Source organism: Ictidomys tridecemlineatus, chromosome Y, assembly GCF_052094955.1.
Source record: "Ictidomys tridecemlineatus isolate mIctTri1 chromosome Y, mIctTri1.hap1, whole genome shotgun sequence".
Taxonomy (NCBI): domain Eukaryota; kingdom Metazoa; phylum Chordata; class Mammalia; order Rodentia; family Sciuridae; genus Ictidomys; species Ictidomys tridecemlineatus.
Genome location: NC_135494.1, coordinates 7,807,360 through 7,826,021, shown reverse-complemented (window position 1 = coordinate 7,826,021; position 18,662 = coordinate 7,807,360).

Here is an 18,662-nt window from a genome sequence, read left to right as displayed (position 1 = left end):
TTTTATTTTCAGAGATCTTTATTCAGTAAGAAATGTATAAGTTACTGTAATTTATAATAGGAGGAAACAAAGTCCAAGAAAGAACAAAGAACCTGTATAAAGACATGATTTGATGTCAATATACTTTCATATTCAAAGATATGAAAAATTGTGCTCTATATGTGTAACAAGAATTGTAATACATTATGCTGTTGTGTATTAAAAAATAAAATCAATTTTAAAAAATCAGCATACTATGGTAACACAGCCACATCAATGTTTATAGTAGCTCAATTTACAATAGGTAAATTGTAGAACCAGCCTAGATGTCCTTCAATAGATGATGGATAAAGACACTGTGGTATATACACAATGGAATATTATTCAACATTAAAAGAGAATAAAATTATGTAATTTGTAGGTACATAGATGGAGTTGGATAATATCATCCTAAGTGAAGTAAGTGAATCCCAAAACCCAAAGGCCCAATTCTCTCTGATAAGTGGATGCTGATCCATAATGCAGGAGGGGGTGAGCATGGGAAAAATGGAGAAACTTTAATGGGGAAAAGGGGAGGAAAGGAGATATGGGGGCAGAAAAGATGGGGGATGAGATGAACATAATTAACCTAAATACATATTTGATTACACATATGGTGCAACTTTACATTGTGTACAGTCAGAGAAATGGAAAGTTGTGCTGCAAATGTGTATAATAAAACAAAATGCATTCTGCTATAATCTATACTTAATTTAAATAAATTGATTTATTTTAAAACACATAGTCATATAAGAAAAATTCTAAAAAGCCTTAGGTCTACAATCCAGAGGTTAACATCATATACATTACAGTTCTTCTACTTATACATACTGTCATATTGTAAAGATCATATGCTTTTAGCAGTTCAATTTTATTCTTAACATACTATTTTTGAAAAATATATTTTAATAGATCATGCATACTAATATTGGTAGAAATTTGTTCATTAACGGTCACTTTCTAATTTTTTTCTCTTGGCAAAGCCAGTGACTTCCATTATGTGCTGTGACAGTGATGTGTTCTGAATGCATGTGTCATTATTTTAACTGGCAATGGCTTCACAATTGAGAAACCACCATGTTAACAGTCTAAAAAGATTATTTGTTAATTTTATTTCACTTCAATTTGTTTTTTTCACATCAAAATTTTGATTAGCTTAATGGCAGGTGAATCTAACTGTCATATTGCATATTGTTTTTGTTTGAATTTTGTACCAAATTACAGTCACTTGGGAAAATTTTAGGATTTATTTTAAATTCAAATTTATTCACATGAGAATGAATGAATATCATTATAAAATGCATCAATATTGGTAGCTATTCCCACCTGTGACTCATTGGCTTCTGTCAACAATGAATTGGTCTCTTTAAACAGGTCACCTGCAACTAGATAATTGCAACAAAGACAATGGCCAGTCTTTGGGCCACTGTTTACCTTCCAGAAAACATACTTACTCTAAACAAAAAGAAGAACCATCTTTCAAAAAACATGTTTAGTGTCAATATGTTGATGATAGAATTAATTGATGAATATGCCCAGTATTTATACATGGCCAAGTGTATTCTTTCAGACTTGAATGTGATCTTGTTGCAATCTTGACTATTAATGTTTTTAGTCCAGAGGTCATAACTTCACTTAGACAATTACTTTGAATATAGCTTTTAGTTCCAACTCTTATGTACAAGTATTTAAAAACATTTGGAGAATCCTTAAAATTATATATTTTTCTTCATGTTTTGTTCTTATTGCTAGTCTATTCTTTTATTCACTCTCAACTAAGTACTAAAAACCTTTTCTTAAATAGGAGTAAAAATTTTCAGCACATTTTGTAAGGCCTTGCTTCATGATGATATGAATGAGGAAGTCTGGGTCAACATTTGTGCTCAAGGTTTTATTATTCTAGGTGAATTCCTCACTTCAGCTCCATACAACCATCAGGTGAACAAAAGGCAAGTAGCAAAGAGAATCATTTCCTCAGGAATTTTGCCAGATATCATTATGATTTAGTGTACCTGCTATATTTAAGAATAACAACAAAACAGAAATGAGAACATTCATTGAAAAACTGCTGACCTGTTGTTATTCTTGGTACTCATTGACTTTTAACCTAATTTACATACATTTGATTACCCCCTTAAAATTTTAGAGTTCCTATTATGCTATATTGGAATTTGTTTTTTTTTAATAAAAATATTGCTAGATAGAACTGTAAGTTAGAAAATTAGATTTAATTTCCCTCTGTGAGTAAATAGCTGTTAGCATCTAGGCTCTCTTCATGTATATAATAAACTTTTCTAATAAATATAACTTCTTTGGTGTTGAAGATAATTACACAAGCTTTGTCATCAAATATTGCACTTCTTTTTCATGACAAACTTAAATTAAGTAAACTGTTTATTTACTTACAAGATTTTTACATGAAAATGGGAAACACAAGAAAGATCCTAAAGTTTCTAATGCCAAGGTTTTTTTGTTTATAAAGGCATTTCACTTCTAATTTCTGTTATCAGTATTGAGACACTAAAATTACAATCAGGTATATGAAAATTTGGATGTGAACATGCACTTCACTGCTGGGTTCTGCTTTGTGTCTCTAGGTCACCCTGAGCATCATTTACATCAAAATGTTTCAGCTCATGTCTGGCCCACTGCTCATCATTCTGGGCTAGAATTCATAAATATATATGTATATATATTTTTTTCACTTCTTAACAGTTACTTTTAAGTAACTGTTAAGAAGTGAAAAAAAAGCTACACGTTTGATTTATTTACACATAATTTTTAAAAAGGTAATTAAATTTTTGACTGAATTTTTACATTTAATTTTTAGGGCATCATGATTTTTTAAACCCCCAAATCAATTAATGGTTACATCTGAATTGTCTATGTACTCACTTTAAATAGTAGTTGTTCAATTTGGATAGTAATAACTCCTCAATAATCTCAAAAAAATGCATCCTACCCTACATAATTGCTATATTTGATATTGGAAAATCAGTAAAAATGGAAACAGCTTAAAAATGATTGCCCTTTGAAGAAAAGCCAATCCTATTAATATTGCATTTTTGTACTAAAAATCATTTCTGTCTTAAACAACAATTTGAGAAGGGCAAAGATTATTTATTACAACAAACTCAGATATTCTACATTGAATAATTATAAATATTACAAGATTTTTTTGTCAAGAGACTACTAGATTATGTTTGTAAGCTATAAATACTGGTAAAGCAAAGTATATTTTTAAAGAGCATCATCTGTCTTGCAGAATTTCTGGCTTTGCCTGAAGCAAATAATTACAAATATTTTGTCTTTAACATTGGGAAAAAAATTTTCACTATACCTTTAGAAAAAAAAGAGGGAAAAATATGTAAATCACTCTGAAATATACATGAAAACATAAATTAACATATGCTCTAGTTTACTTAGTATTACAATGGTTTCTTTTTTATCTTTCTTTTTTATTCTCTTTGAGACAAGGTTTCATTAAGTTTCCCAGTCTAGTCTCAAGCTCCAGATCCTCCATCATCAGGCACGCAAGTAGCTGGAATTGCAGGAATAGGCACCTGGCTAATATAACAAAATGTTTTACCCAATATTAAATACAATTTAATTTATATTGTATTACTTATTTTCTAGCATTGCCATATAGATAAACTTAGATTATTTATAGATAGTAGCTTCTCAAAAATTAATAATATAAATGTTATTTAACTATAAAAATTCAAGTTTTCTGTGTATATTAAATGTTATGAGTATAAAATTATTTTTATGGACATGCATATCAAAATGTGAAAAAAAAAACAAAACAAAACAAAAACCTTGTATTTCTCTTAAACTGACTTTTTTGTTTTTTTTCACAGTGTTGATTATTTATTATGACAGACAATAAATTCTAGCCATATTACTTAGGAAATACAAAATCACTTAAACATTATTGTTAACATGCAACAAATAGTAAATTAAACCTTTTAACATACAGTCAACTCTTATACACTTCTCTAGAGGATATTCCAAAATATTTTAGGTATTCAGACATGCCCTTTTTATTCTCACAGACAATTCAGAATTGATTCTATGAGTGTTTGTGTGTGTGTGTGTGTGTGTGTGTGTGTTCGTGTGTGTGTGTGTTTGTGTGTGTAAAATTCATTCTAAACAAAATATAGTTCATTGTTTGCTGAGGGCCATTACCAAGTAGGAATGACGCATCGAAATTTCCTTGCCAAGCGTACCCCATGCTGCTTAGAGGACATTTGATGGGACATTGCATGCATGCTTTAATGAGGTGACCTTGCTCAAGGACCAAGGCAGATCCGGGTTTAGAGCTGATCAGGTTTGAGGAAGTAACCGGCTCCTTGAGTTTAAGGCGTTGCCAGTTTAAGATAATGGGTTTTAAGGAAGTTGGAAGTTGAAGATTATTGCTGGGATTAGGGTGTTCCTGCTGCTTGTTCCCATTGAGTTCTCGTGAGATAAAAATGGGATTTGGAGAGAGCCTCGTGGAGTAGGTGGTTTGTGCGGGAGACAGGAGAACGCGTTTGCCCCTGGACCTGTGTGGAGGTGGTGTGAGAGCTGGAATAAAGAATTGCTGTTTGAACCTACAAAGCTGTGAGTGCCTCGTGATTCTGGTGCCAAGCCGAGACATTGGCCTTGGCAATTGTTTTTATTATTTTTTAGAAACTAATCTTTTTTTATTCTTAGCAATTTCTATTTATTTCTATGATGTTTATTAATGTGTTATGATTATGCATAATATGGGGCTCATTTTGACATAATTACACATTCATGGAATATAATTTGCTATTATTTTTTATAAAAAGGAAGTACAAACTAACTACAAATGATATAATTTCAAATTTTTTTAAAATAAATATATCTAGATATTTGGCATACAATGTCTGAGATAAGACAAAATAAATCTGATTTTATATATGTAGTATTACAATACAAATAGGAATGTTTGAGATTTACATTGGTTTTCTAACAAACAGAGCATTCTTAACATAATTTATATATTGTGTACATTAATAGGACAAATCTGGCTTCTCATAACAGTGAACTAATAAAATAAATTACATTAAAAATACATTTCTCATATCAAAAGGATACTTTTGAGTAAAAACAAATATGACTCTTATACTTATTTCACTGCCAAAAATAAATAAAAACAATACAAACTTGAATGGCAATGCTCAAAAAGTCAAAGCCCTTTCAAAAAATAATTGCAAGTATGTAGTACAACCAGTTAAATTATATAACTTGCTTAACCTAGTTTTTTTTTTTTTTTAGTCATTTACTGACAATGTTCATATTTTCCTAAGGCCAATTACAGGAATGAAGCATGGAATAGTATAAATTGTAATCTGCTTTTATAAATTGCATAATGATATATTCCCACATTCTTTGGCAATCATTTGAATGTTTAGTGAAAGAAGAGAGTAAAAATTGTGTATATCAGCCATTGTTTCCTTTACAGATTGAGCAAAATTATACACTGTGCTCTTAATTATTTAACCTAAAAATGACCTTTAAATTTATCAAATATTCACTCAATAGAAAACAAGTCTAGAATTGCTAAGAGTTATCAGTAGCATAAAATGGAAATTCTGACTTAGAGAAAATTATTATATCAATTGGAGATACACATAATATGAACAAAAATATTAAATTATCAAAGGCTTTGGGAAGTATTACAATAAGAAAAATAAATGTCTTATTGTTCAAATTGTTTAAAAATGAAAATAAGGTAGTCTTTAAGATTCAAGAAATCACTTACATGAATTTTGAGTTTAGTTAAATTTCTAAAGATGAATGAAAGCAATTGATGAGGTAAGGGAAAGAGTGGCAAGCATCCCAGAAATTGCAGTAGAAAAGAAGCAAATTCAGGAAATCAGGTTTTATTTGAACATGCAAGTCTCCCAGGAAATGAGTACCTTCTAGGACAGTGGTGATATGTACGGTGCTTCCAGAATAAGAATTAGAAAATGAGTTTTAATAGTTTCCTCTTGCTGAAATTGTGGCTCACACCTGTAATATCAGCAGCTCAGAAGGCTGAGGCAGGAGGATCACAAATTAAAAACCAGCCTTAGCAATTTAGAGACTCTGTCTCTAAATAAAAAAAGAAGGGTATAAGATGTAGCTCAGGGGTTGAGCACCTCTGGGTTCAATCCCTGGTACAAACAAACAAACAAACAAACAAAAACTTCTTCTATCAGGCAACTTTTGAGTTATGAGGATTTCTTCTAATTCTGAAAAGAAAGGTGAGAGTGATATACTGTGTTTGGTGCCCCTGCTTGGAAAAATGAGCTTCTGGATCAGCAGGTGGAAAGAATTATCAAAGTAAACTAATGGCTAAACTAAGGAAGAAAATGGAATTCTAGTAGCTGTTGTTTCCTTACTAAAAATTAGTTCTTTCTTAAAATGTATTCCCTTCTCCACCCTCCCTCTTTCTCTTTCGTCCTTCACACATTCAAACATGTCAATTCATATTTTCCACATGATTTATTAGAAAGAGATTCACTACTAATCATGAGATAAACATAAATTTGGTGGGCTTTTGAATTCTTAGTAAGATTTATCAGATCATATTTACTGTACTAGTTAACTTTGTGGCACAGGTATTGAAATGAGTTTAATAATAGGTTTGCATAGGGTATAAACTGAGGAGTGGGATAGCTGGTTCACATGGTTGGTCCATTCCAAGTTTTGTGAGGAATCTCCATACTGTTTCCATAGTGTTTGCACCAATTTGCAGATCCACCAGCAATGTAGAGAGTCTACCTTTCTCCGCACATCCTCTCTAACATTTACTGTTGCCTGCATTCTTGATAACTGCCATTATGGCTAGAGTGAGATAAAATCTTAGTGAGTTTTGATTTGAATTTCTCTAATTTCTAGAGATGATGAACACTTTTTCATATATTTATTAATCAATTGTATTTCTTCTTCTCTTAAATGTCTTTTCATATCCTTACCCTATTTGTTGAGTTTTTTTTTTTTTTTTTGCTGTTAAATCAGCATTCTACAATGATACAACCACATCAAAGTTTATAGCATCTCACTTCAAAATAGCTAAACTATGGGACCAACCTAGGTGTCCTTCAATAGATGAATGAATAAAAAAAATGTGGTAAAAATATATATTCGTGTGGTGTAATATTTTACTCAGATTTAAAGAAAAATAAAATTATGGCATTTTCCAGTAAATGAATGGAGTTGTAAAATATGTTACTAAGAAAAGTAAGCCAATCCCCAAAAACAAAGTCCAAATGTTTTCTCTAATATGTAGATACTAGTTCACAAAAAGTGGAGGTACACTAGAGAAGAATGGAGTTACCTTAGATTAGGTAGAGGGAAGTAAAGGGAGAGAAGGGGAGGGGAGAAATGTGGGAATAGGAAGGATTATAGAATGAAAAAGACATTATTACTTTATGTATGATTGCATGACCAATGTAATTCTACAACATGTACACTGAGAAAAATGAGAAATTATATCCCATCTAAGGATGATATATCAAAGTTTATGAATGCATTCTACTGTCAAGCGTAACTAATTAAAACAAAACAATAAAAAAAAATAACAGGTTTACCTTAAATTGTAGTCATTGGGCTTTTTATATTTCCCTGAGTGTCATCTATTTAACATGCATTCATTGTGCATGCTGGACACTGCTGTTTCAAATATGGAATAATAATTTTAACTATTATTATATTTTAGAATGGGCCTTTTTACACTATAAGCTCATTTAATCTTCATAATGATCTTATGATGTTTCTTTTTAAAGTGAAGTCATTTATTCTCAGAGAGAGAAGAGTAACAAATTTCCCATACTAGGTCTCAAATTCATTGAGATATGAGTCTATGTACATTTATCATTTTTCTGCTGGTCACTCTCACAAGGATGTTAATGTTGGCTGATTAAATGCATACAGAATGAGGAGTTTTAGGAAATTGTGCTAACCTATAAAAGAGACAACATCATGTAAAATAATATTATACTTATATGGAATGAACTACAATTTAGGGTGTAGAATGTTCATGTAAAATTTAAGTAAAGATCTAGAAAAGGATTAAAATTAGAAAGTAATTAGTAGAAATCAGGCTTCCCTGCTACACATCAGCAATTCCATGTATAACTACATCTTGAACTTGATTTTCATTAAGGAATATTTGTTTTTAATATTTTGAAGTGTACTATGATGCTTCCTAATCAAAATATTAAATATTAGTAACAATTTTTTTGTTTAATTTATTATCCATCAAAATACATTATGTATTTTTTTGTAATTTCCTACTCAGAATGGTGAGGACATGTCCTGCTATCAAATTCATGCTCTCAATTTATTGTCCCTGTTTGCTTCTGCTGTACCCATTATCCAATCCAAAGCCCTGTTTAATGCTGCAATCTGCTATCTTCTTGCTCTAAGAAAGCAAACATTTTTCAAATAAACTACAAAAGATTTTGAAATGGTAGCTATTTATATCTTCAGCATATTTTTTTTCATGGCTAGCTAAACACTCTAAAGAATTTGCCAATCAGATTTAAAGAAAAACATTTGTACCACTCTTTCCATTAAGAGTTTTTAACAACTTTAGAAGTCTCTTTGGTTTTATACAAAACTTGTGAACCATCACTCATTTCTATATTTTTAGGATGCAACACATTCTCTGGAATATTGCAAATACTCAGTGAACATTTTTTGAATCAGGGAAGATAATTATTGGGCATTTAATATAAATGAGATTAATACTGACATTGATAGTTAGAAATAGAGATAAGATATATAAAGATGGACAAAGGAAGTAGCAAGAATAGATATTGAAAAAGTGCTTTTGAATGATTGAAATAAGACTGAAACATAGCATAGAAGTAACAATATCTGAGCAACAAATTTCACTAGTAAAGCTTTTCATTTGTGTTTATGGAGAAACAGAATGGCAATGCTTTCTTTAAATTTAGGTTTTAAAAAAATTGGGAAGCTATATCATAAGAGAGAATGCAAAGGATATTCGGCAGAGAGAGAAGTGTTATCAGGGCTCAACAAAAGATAGTAGTACAAGACAATTAGAAGATTGTGTAGCCTCTTTAGGTTGAAGTCTCTTGGCACACAGACCCTGATAATCACAAAAAGTTTCTCTTAATTGCAAGGATAAAACTTTAAAAAAATGCAGATATAGGTTAACAATAGGGAGTACTTCTCTTAATCATTTTTTTTTAATTTGAAGAAGGAGGAATTTTATTGACTCCTCACTTTTGTATTAGATAACTGTGTACCCTTTTCATACATCTTTTTGGATACTCTTAATTATCTCTTTTAAAAAGACATTGTTATTTTTATATTTTGAATGAGGTAAAATATACCCAGAGAAGTAAATTTCTTAAGGCATTTTACTACATAATATAATATAATCCCAACACAATTTACTTAAACAGAACACACATTGGCTTCTTCCAGTATGCTGCATCGACTAAGAATGAAGCCTGTATATTTCATTGGAGGTCTGTGTGCAAAGCAGGATTAGAGAGATTAGTGTGAAAGTTTAGGAGATTTTAATCATTGTTTATCATTTGGCTACTAATTACTGTTTTCTTGCAAATAATAAAAGGCTAAAAGGGATGCTGAAATTTCAAAAGGACTATAGCTTTAAGGGGTCTCATACAAGTTGATGCAGGGGTTCTTGGATTCCAACTATCTATTAAAACTTCTTTCGATACTGGTCGAATTAACAAATTCAAGTTTACTCTGAAATCTTCAGCAAATAATATTTAATATTTATGCTGCAATGTGATAATCAATTTTGAGTTAAAAACTTTGGAATGTGAAGATATTATACTGAAAATTTAGGTCTTGAGAATAAATTTTCAAGACAATTATACTATTTTTCTCATTCAGTCATTCATCTTATAAAGGTGAAGTATAATAAAATTGGATTATCATTGATGACCTTGAAGGATGAAAGAATAAATATCACAAAATAATTCTTTAAGAAAGTGATGTGTCATTAAGATTTTGTTATGTATTATCATAAAGTTTATATTTTATGATACTGACTATAGTCAGTATCGCATAGTAATCTTTCAAAAATAACTAAGTTACGGTACCACCAATCCTTGCATTATCTTTTTTTTTTCTCTTGACAAATTTAAAAATGTAGTTAAGATTAATTCTGGGCTGCAGTTTTGTCTCAGTGGTAAAGCATTTGCCTAGCACACATGAGGTACTGTGTTTTATTCTCAGCACCAATAAAAATAAATAAATAAAATTAAGGCATTAATTAAAAATCCTAGTTCTTTTTTTATTTGTTCGGACAAGTGCATGGAGCACTGAATATATGGCATGCATTTAGGGCATCTGAGTGGCAGTCCACTCCCTTCATGCTAGGTGTGTGAGCAGCAGGCGGCTTAGCCCATAGGAACAACCCTGGGTGTGAGGCCATGTGTTGCAGTACCTGTGCTTGCTCCATGGCCCACTCCTCAATTGGTCACTGCAAGAACAGTTAGCAGATATTGCATTGGTGGCCTCCTGTAATTTTCTTAGCTACTTCCTGAGCATATATACATGGTAACTGCGCAATTAAACCAGACCTGCTTTCTGCTAGGTCGCTGGAGGTGTTGATTAGTGACTCCACAGCCACACTCTCCTCTACCCTGTTCCGTGGACCCCTTTGTTGGACCAGAGAGAGCCCACACACTTATTTAAGATTGGATTATTCAGTTTTATGATTTATATTCTTTCTAATGAGAACAACTGCTATCATATATACATACAATGGTAATATAGAATATTGCTTCTTTACCAGAAAAAAAATTCATTTAAAAATAAAACTATCAAAAGTTTGTAAAAAGTACATACTAACCTCAACCACTATTTTTGTCTGCTTGTAGTGAATTAAATAGTCTTTAAACTATGGAAAGTTTCCTTTGTAACAAAATAAATTAATTCTATGTAATTTTTGAGAATTTACTTCTGTGTGGCAAGGAAACAAAGTAAGTTGTTGGTATTTCCAATTCTCTCTCTATTCTGCATACTAGTGGGTGGCATAATATTATAAGTTTGTATTGAGTGAAGTAATAGATCTGAAGGAGAACTGGGCATCTTAAGATTAAATTTTGAACTTGAATTGGAACCACCATTTGACCCAGCTATACCACTCCTTGATCTATTTATTATACTCAAAGGAATTAAAACCACATACTCCAATAATGCAGACACATCAATGTTTATAGAAACTCAATTTACAATAGCTAAACTATGGAAGCAACCTAGATGCCCTTCAATAGCAATAGGAGAATGAATAAAGAAACTGTGATACACACACATACACTGCCAAGGCCAATGTCTCGGCTTGGCACCAGAATCACGAGGCACTCACAGCTTTGTAGGTTCAAACAGCAATTCTTTATTCCAGCTCTCACACCACCTCCACACAGGTCCAGGGGCAAACGCGTTCTGCCGTCTCCCGCACAAACCACCTACTCCGCACAAATCACCTACTCCATGAGGCTATCTCCAAATCCCATTTTAATCTCACGAGAACTCAACGGGAACAAGCAGCAGGAACACCCTAATCCCAGCAATAATCTTCAACTTCCAACTTCCTTAAAACCCATTATCTTAAACTGGCAACGCCTTAAACTCAAGGAGCCGGTTACTTCCTCAAACCTGATCAGCTCTAAACCCGGATCTGCCTTGGTCCTTGAGCAAGGTCACCTCATTAAAGCATGCATGCAATGTCCCATCAAATGTCCTCTAAGCAGCATGGGGTACGCTTGGCAAGGAAATTTCGATGCGTCATTCCTACTTGGTAATGGCCCTCAGCAATACACAAACACACACACACACACACACACACAAACACACACACACACTAAAATATTACTCAGCATTAAAAGAGAATAAATTATGGCATTTTCAGGTAAATGGATGGAGTTGAGAAATATCAGGCTAAGCTAAATAAGCCAATCCCAAAAACCTAAATGCTGATTGTTTTCTCTGATAAGTGGATGCTGATCCATAATGAGGGGGAAGGTATGGGAGAAATGAAGAAAATTTGATTGAGTAAAGGGGTGGGAGAAAAGGTAAGGGGGACAGGAAAGGTGATAGAATGTAATAGACATTATTCTCCTAGATATATGTATGACTGCAAATATAGTAGGACACTATACCATGTACAATCTGAGAAATAAAAAGTTATGCTGCATTTGTGTTCAGTGAATCAAAATGTATTCTACTGTCATATAACCTGATTAAAATAAATAAATTAAAATAGAAAAATAAGAAATAGAAAAATAAGAACTTAAAGCCACAAAAAATCAGAAAAGATTATGTTTTAATAGATAAGAATAGAACAGATCAAGCCCTAAAAGATGTCAAATAATGTCAGCAGAATAATAAACAAATCAGGAGTTGCAGAGACTTTTTTGAAAAATAGATAAGAAACTTCAGAAGAAAAGTAGAACATTTAAGCAAAGTGAATTTGTTTTTTAAAAAATGATGCATTTGAATCTCTTTGCTATTATTATGAAATAGTTACTAGCCTTACATAATTAAAATGTGTGACCCTACTCTTCATGGATGTGGATGGTAAAGAGATGTCTGTGAGCAGATTTCCATGCGAGCTCTCATCATATTAATATTAATGTCTAAATAGTGGGAAAAAAAAATGGCTAGACAAGCCTGAGATATTGTGTGATGTTTGAGTCATAAAGACAGTGCACACTTAAGATAGTACATTATTGGATCTAAAAACTCTCAGAAATTATATGTATGTGTATTTGTGACTGTAAATGTATCAGATTCTAAAATTAGCTTACTTTCAAATCTTCCATTTAGTGACATGAAAGTTTATGCTTGCCATTCCTTTAAACTTTTGGGTTTCTTGAAAAAAGGTAATATAATAATATCTCAGATATTCATACCAACTTTAATGTTATGCAAAAAATAGTAATCAGTAATTCTACTTAAGTACTAATTCAAATCTCTTAAATTGAGATTTTTGTTGACAAAGTAGTAGATAGAAAAGTTGATCATCTTCCTAGAAAATTTGTCTCAGGGATATTTTGTTGTTTTTCACTTGCATATTTCACAAGCATATTTTATGCTTGCTTTGTTAGGGTTGATTCAGAAAACAGAAATCACTGCAGTATTTTAAGAGGAAGTGACTTGATCAATTTAATGAGGAATATATAGACACATTAGAAACACAGGAAAACAAGCTTTTTTTGAGTCCAGAGGAGAATCTCAGAGCTGTACCACCAAGGTAGCTAAAAAGTAAAAAACAAAACAAACAAAAACAACAACAAAAATCAAAAACAAAAAAAAAACACTTGAAGCCAATACTAGAACAATTTAGTTTTAGTTCAAGATCACATAGCCATTGTTACAATCAAGGATGCTCCCACTATGTGCCAAGCCACTGTCCATGACATCCACAGGAATCATAAATGGATGTTGGCAAATTTGTTACAGAAACTATTTCATATTTTGAATACTATAATTGAGAAAAGATAGATAAAACCACCAGTGAGATAGCATCTCCTTATCTATTAGCTCCTTACCTATTACTGAATACATCTAATTGTTGAAGTCTAATTTTTATTCAGACCTCCAACTCTAAGGCACTCTTCAGGATTCTGATTTTCAAACTTTGAAGTACATGAAAGCACAATAGAAAGAGATGGGAATGGGTACAGAGTTATTTGAACATTTTCTACCAAAGTGCTAAAATTATATTAGAAATTGATGGTTTTGTAAAGATCTTGTGAACATTCTTTCTGAATTTCAAGTACCCCCTACTCTACTTTATGTACTCTCCTAAAACCTCCACATAAAGAAAAAAAGAAAGAAAGAAAGAAAGAAAAAGAGGAAATGGAAACTTTTTTTTTCTACTTTACTATAAATGGCTGATGCCTCATACCAAGCCAGAATATTCAAACAAAGCCCTATACCATTTGTTTTTCACATCTCAGGAAGTGTGATGATTTGTGGTGATGATTTTTGTATAATTTGTGTTTTACTTAATTCTTTATATTAATACTTGATAAATGTAATACACAGTGTACATAGTTTATTTATAAATACAAGTAGTAAATAATAAGTTAAAAATCATTTAAGAGTTTATGAAATGTTTTATAATAAGATAATTTAATATTATTTTTGAAAATTTTAGTATACTTCTGTTATCTCCAATCACAAAAAAAGGAGACACATATAATCTGTGATAGAATACCATCTCTGATGGTACAAAATCTACTGAGTTAAATACATTAAAAACTTTTATTTAAAAATAGATATTGATGATACATGCTTAAAATTATTGTTATAGGGCTGGAGGTATAGCTCAATGGTAGAGTGCTTGCAAAGCATTGTGGGCCCTAGGTTTGAATCCTGGCACTGTGACAATAAAACAAACAAACAAAAAGAAAGAAAGAAAAGGAAAACAAAAGAAAAATGTTGTGATAATGGTGATATGTGATACGAAATATCTGAGGACTCCTGGCCCCAAACACTTTTGTTTAGCAACATCTATCAATAAATAATTCTGGAAAACTTTGTATATCAGACATGTTCTGGAAAAAAGTGTGATTTGAAATTTTCAATCAAGTTTATTTTTGCCCTGTATGAACATATGAGATATTAGTTTTATTTAGCAGGAGGTGCTGTATTTTATTGTATTCCCAGAATCTGATAGTAATGCACTCTGAACATTATATGCCTAAAAAATAGCAGAAAAAGAAAAGGAAAAGGGAAATGTTCTATAAGGCCTGTTTTATTTTCACACAAAAGTGACAAACAAACACAGTCTCTACTGCCTGATTTCTCAAGCACACTTATCAACTCTCAATCAAACAAGCAGGAATTTAAAGGCCATTCAGAGCTCCCTATTCTTTGGCAGATGCACACTTGTCCCTTCCTGGCAAAGCTGCACATATTGTCAGCAATACACAACTAGATGTGCAATGGCTTTTTTGCAACCTTGGATTGTTCTCTAGGCCCAGGCCACCTACACTGATAATAAGAGAACAAAACTGAAGAAGCTTTTTAGCTTTTATAGCTTATTGATTTTTATATTTTCTGATGTATTAGAGCAATTTTTCAAACGTATCCTCCTTACCTTGATATCTTGAGTGTGGAGAGAGGATTTCACATTTATTAGCTTTGCTTTGGTACAAAAAAAATGGTGTGAGTGTATGTGTGTGTATGCACATGTGCGTATAGTCTCAGTGTTATCTTGGAAATATAAATGGTTTGGTATAAAAAAATCAATTCTAAGAGTAAAATTCAAAGACTATGTGCAGGTGTTACATTAAAAACCAGTCAACAAGAAATATACCCTTTCTAATCAGGTAACAAAGATGGTTTTGAAAAGTACATTTCTGGACTGCAGTTAAATTCACAGATGCTCAATACTTTTAAAATAGAAAAGTTCTAGCATAATGGAGAGCATATAATGTGGTAAATACTTTTTTATTATCTCTGATCATCCGTGACAGCATTAAAGCAAGAATGCTGCAGAAATGTCATCTCCAGTGGAAGCAGTCTTTCCTCAGAACTCAGACATTGAGACAAGGTATGAAGCATTTCATGGTATAGACTATTCAAAGCTTTGCATTTTAAAATAAGCAAAGTTATCTTCTGATATCCTAGTTCACTCTTTTGTATAAAATACAAATTTATCTCTATTTTAGAAAGAGTTTATTTGAAGTATTTTAATTGAACATCTTCATCCTTTAAAATTATTTAAAATTATGTCAAACTACTGTCCTCTTTTTTTGGAAAAAAGAATGTATGATGAATGATTATCTTTAAAAAATTTTTTTAAATGTAATTATTATGTATTTATATGTAAATAAACAAATTTGAAAATATTAGAGAAATTTAGAAACTTTGTTTTTCCAGCTCCCCAAATATTTGATCCAATGCCTAAAGCTTAATGAATCTTATTTTGCTTGGTAGCTATTTTTTCTTCTTCAAAAGAATACTTTTTACAATGTAGAGAACAAATTGCTTTAGATTGGTCATTGTAATTTAAAACAAATCACAATATTAGATGTGTATTCCACTTTCCAGTGATGTAAATAGGAAACATGATTGATCTTTCAGTTGTTATTCATGATGAAATGAGTAGAAAAGATAAATTTAAATGCCAGTATCAAATAAAGTAACTTACTTTCATTAGTTACTGAACTTCTCCGAGAATTAGTTTGTCTATAAGTCAGTTATATAACACTTAAACACAGGGCTGATTTGAGGTCAAATAAAGTAACTGAAAACAAAACTAAACACTCAACCAGGGACATAGTGTACACTTAAAAACAGTATGCATCTTCTGGATTGTTCTATCTCATTGTTTATGAATTCATCTGATTCAGAAAATAGCACTAGACATGGCTGCCAGACATGTTGTAAACAGTGGGAAATACAAGTCAAGGGCTCCTAACCTATCCCAGATGAAGGTAGGAAATACATGAAATAAGAAAGCGAAATGGAATAGATTCTTGGAAGAAAATATTGTAAAAAAAGAAAGAACAGTTTCAACTACTTTCATATGCCATCCAGGACTCATCCTGAGCTTTGCTTGCATAAGCACTGATTTTTTTTCTTAATAAACAAAAGATGCAAAACCTCAAGTTTCTGTGACATTGGTTTATAAGCATTTCTTTTCATCATAATGTGGCTCTTGATATTCTCAGTATCCTTCAGTATCAATGGTCTACTTTACATCTTTTCCTTAGGTTCTGAAAGTAATTGAGACTTGTCCATTTTTATTTGCTCATTAACATTTCTGGCAAAGAACAACATGCAGTTGTGGAATAGGTCTCCTTTGGTGCACTTCAGAGAATCAAGGGAGAGGTCACACACTTGATTAGAGAATTGTCACTTGATTTTCAGTGGCTTATGTGAATGCCCTAAAAAATGAATGGGCACCCCTAGGCTCCTTATACAATGGGATGGAAGTTCCTTATGGTCTTCACCTCTTTCCCTATCCCATATCTTCTTTTGATCCATGAAAAGCAATGGCAAAGCACTACCATCAGTTCTGCTTCAGGAGCAGAGAACAAAGATGATCTGACAGCATATTCTGGAAGCATCCCAGAACATATTGCTGGACTCCAGCCCAGTCTGTGGCAATTTCATTGATGTTCCAAAGTAGTAATAAAATCCCATTCACCTGAGCCTGATGGCTATGACTTTGATATTCTGATAAGCAAGTGTGTTTTGACCAAAGGAGTGGAATAAGAGAACAAGAGTTGGAAGAATCAAGATTTCTAATACATTGATTGAGAGTAATACAGCCTTGAGTAAACATTGACCTCCAGCACTGCTCCAGTCACTACCTGAATGGATTACCTACCAAATGTACACTGGTTGCACAAACTAAGGCTCTCTAAGGATGCTTTAGCTAGCAATTTCTCAGACAGAATTTGTAAATTGTCTCCATTTCTTCTACGGCTTAACAGTACTCCATCTTTTATCATTTTCACATGTCCCCCTTCCCATTTTGCTCAACAAGTATTCCACTGTGTAACACAAGTTGTCATATAGATTATGGCCCAAGCTCGACTTTCATTGGGAGAGAAAAAGGTTAAGCCATATGAAATGCCAGTCAGGACTACAGGACAACAGAAGAGACAGGCCCAGACAAACGGAGACAGATGCTCACCCTAACTTATTACTAATTTTCATTTCATGTACTAAGAAAGTTCAAGCATTTTAATATTAATAGACTTAGCTTTAATGTTAAGATATAATTATGTTTAAAGGATCACCCATAGTGGTCAGAGCAAGAAGAACTTGAGTTCAAAGAGGTGCTTCTGAGCTGATTATAATCCTTTCGTAATAATAAAAATGAAGAAATTGCATTTGATAATGCTGGATTTAGAGTTGTGAAAATTAAATGAGATAATATACTTTAAAATTCTTGGTAAACTACACAGATTCATCTTTTCTTTGTTTTTTTTCTTTTCTTTTTTTTTTCCAAATTAAACTGCCAGCTTTAAAGTTTTAAAATAATACTCAAGATTATTTTTTTAAAAGGGAAAAGCATGATTTAGCAACATCTCCTTTAAGAGCATATTTCTTACAAATTTATTTGTTTTTTTTTTGTTAAGATTTATAAGTTATATTGTTGTACTGAAGTTTTTGAGAAATTCACTTTCTGCTTATTCTATAGAATTCATATTAAAAAGGAAAAGAATATAGTCTCACAATTCTTAATGATCTTGAGGATTATCAATCTACCTCAAAGCATATCAGAAAGACACTGAAAAAACTATCCAGCATGGAAAAAAATGTTCATTATTTAAAATAGTTTTTACATTTTCAAAGTATCTTTTCTTGGAATTACCCATGCCCATGATTATCTATACAGTTATTTCTTTATAAAGAATTCACATATAGTTAATTCTTATTGTGTAAAAATGTCACAGGCTGAGAAGTTAAAAACTGAAATTTTTAGGCAGGAGGAGCCTCCCTGGAGCCCATGGGGGGAGCTCAGCCTGGGACTCTGGTCTCAGCCTCTTCCCTCCAGGGCTGGGGGAGGGGTGGTTGTTCCTGGATTACATTTAAGTCTCTGTGTTTTTGGTTATTTATTACAGCAGCCCCAGGAAAACCCTTACAAACCCAGCAGGGCCTCAAGTTGTTGGAGA